General features: G+C 47.9%; 1 long non-coding RNA gene across 1 annotated transcript; it reads right to left on the bottom strand.

Annotated features, from left to right (window-relative positions):
* Positions 1 to 1,700: 1,700 nt before the first annotated feature.
* Positions 1,701 to 2,640, bottom strand: LOC119345563. Its single transcript, XR_005167082.1, has 2 exons — positions 2,552 to 2,640; positions 1,701 to 2,469 (listed from the first exon to the last, which is right to left on the bottom strand). It is a non-coding gene; the product is annotated as an uncharacterized LOC119345563 (long non-coding RNA).

Here is a 2,640-nt window from a genome sequence, read left to right on the forward strand (position 1 = left end):
GGGACCTAACCTCACAAGCTCCCCTATGACGCGTAAACTGGAGGAACATCACACGTCGGAGAAGGAGCCACAGGACCAAGATACGAAGTATCATTGTGTACCCCGTCATAAGACGCCTTCAAAGACCACATGTATAGCATCAAGACATAACCGGGTCCATCACTTCATAAGAGCAACGACCAGACGATCCAGTAGCCTCACCTATGTCCCTAGTTAGATGACCATGACTCGGGGAAACTTTATTCCTGATCCAAACTGCACCACTATCGCCACCACAACACTGTCGCTAAGGAACCAAACTCTAACCTTAAACGACCTAACTACAATGCCGCACCACAGATCTAGGGTTCCCATGCAATCTCGCCGCCGAAGCGGCAGGCGGAGGAGGAGGGACATGTGGCCGTGCCGGTTTATTAATACGCAAAGATTTTATGAACATTAGGTAGGTGTTTGGTTCGTGCTTTTGTATCATAACCTGATTACAGTGTTAACGGATACCCCCAAATCTTGTTTGTTTTGGTTGCTCCGTAATCCCATAACATGGTATTAGATCCCAGCCTAGTACAAATCTGTTACCGGTCGAATTGTACGTAACGAAAGCCGCTACAGCCCGTCTCCCTCCTCGCTATATCCTCTGTGATTTTCTCTGGCTAAAGCGTTGCTGCCGCTACCAGCCACCCATGCCGTCGCCGCAACCAGTCGCCGTCGTTGCAACCGCTGTCGGCGCCGCCGTCACTGCCGTTGTTCGCTCTCAGGCCCTAGACACGAACGATGTTGTCCAAGGTATTCATTAACGTTACAACGTAGGTAGTCAAACAAAGTACTCCCTTCGTCTCAAAATAAGTGTCTTACAAAATGATATGATTTTTGCCCATACCGTTTACATTAACGGTGTAACCCAATTACATTTGCGTTTGCGTTACCGATCTGCAACCAAAAACTTCCTACTAGTAACAAACATCTACTGTTTCTGTAGCTTAACTATAAGTCGTCGGTCAAAAATCACCGCAGGTACGTCCAAGTCGCCATGCGCCAAAAGGCTCAGTGAAGATGCATATAGCTTTCGGCGCTTTGTCGGCAGGTCAATACGAGGCCTACTTTGAGGTGCAAAAGGGTCAAAATCCGCGACCTAACTTATGTCCACTGCTACAAGCCCAACTCTTTGAAAAAAACAGTCCCGGGAATCCGGCGTTTTCATTCCGCACATCTGCCGTTTGGGACCTCATAATCTATGCCATTTGGGATGATAATCTAGGAGGTCGGAGACGTTGACATGCCAAAACAAGGGCGAGTCGATGACATATGGCATCAAAGTCCCTGCCGGTGCCAAATCGCAGGTGTGGGTGCAAGGGCCTTGGGATCGACGACATTAGGAATATGGGATCGTAATCTATAGGAGACTGGGAGGTTGGGGACGTTGACATGCCTGCGTATGGTCAGTCCAGATGCGGGCATCAAAGTCCACGCCAGGCCTGGAGATGCTGCCAGTGCCATGGCTGCACGGTGCAATTCTCAATCATGACATTTGGAACAAACATATAGATGGAGGTGGCATTAAAATGGAATCCATCACGTTTTCAACGCATAATAGTAGGACATCACCGCATGGCAGCTCGGTTTTCTCAGAAAAACAAGTGCCATATGGAAGGAAGCTGAAACTGCAAACAATTTAAACATCAAGTTGCTATGCTCTACCAGGATTCATGAAACCGGCAACGTTTCGTCTCAAAGGTCACAGGCTAAGGTAAGCACACCCACACGCATACTCATCAACCGAGCAGTCAAATTCTGTGTACATTCGGGCCTACATATGCTGCTGCTGTTGTACAGAGATAATTCATGTGCAGATGGATGGCCTACGTTAACTACACAAGTCAATTTGTCAACTACAGATGTCAGTCAGTGACAACCCCCCTACTACCCCCTCCCTCTTCTTTCATCATCCACCAGATGTAGCTACTTGTTCTCTGTTACAAGACTAAACTAATGACTGCAGAGATGACAAACGTACAGAGCATATTCCACAAAATCTGCCCTCGGATAACTTAATTAGTGGATGAATTCACCCATGCCGCCACGTCATTTGAGTGGCATCAGCTCAGGGGGTAAAACCTTCTGGCTGGAAGCTCAAATCACACTGCAGGGCTCGGTGCACACCATTTTATAACCTCCGCCCGTCCGTGCCCCATTGGCTGTGTGATGAGATGGTAACACTGGCCAGCCCCGCTTGCTGCAATCTGCTTCTCGGACGCTGGGCAAGAAACCATGTTCCCTGGCCATGGAGGAAGGAGCCACTTCGATACGCTGCTGCTATCCACCAACAGGCCCTTGTACTACAACATCCTGACTCCGTTGCTTCTTTTTGGAGGAGCCACGGCGAGTATAAACAAGTCTCTTTGGAGGGTGTTGTTTCTGCGACACAGCTTGGTCAGATGTGATAGCGGGCTCCTTTTTAGCTGTTTCCTCATGCTGCAACGTCATATAGTTCAAATATCAGCAATGAGGGGATGTAACAGAATATAAATCAACTGCGGAAAAAAAAATACTGAACCTTTTTATCTGCTGACTTTGTTTCTCCGTCTTCTGATTTCTGCAAGGCATTATCTGTTGACTTTGTTTCTCCGTCTTCTGATTTCTGCA

This window comes from Triticum dicoccoides, unplaced genomic scaffold (genome assembly GCF_002162155.2).
Source record: "Triticum dicoccoides isolate Atlit2015 ecotype Zavitan unplaced genomic scaffold, WEW_v2.0 scaffold251306, whole genome shotgun sequence".
NCBI lineage: Eukaryota > Viridiplantae > Streptophyta > Magnoliopsida > Poales > Poaceae > Triticum > Triticum dicoccoides.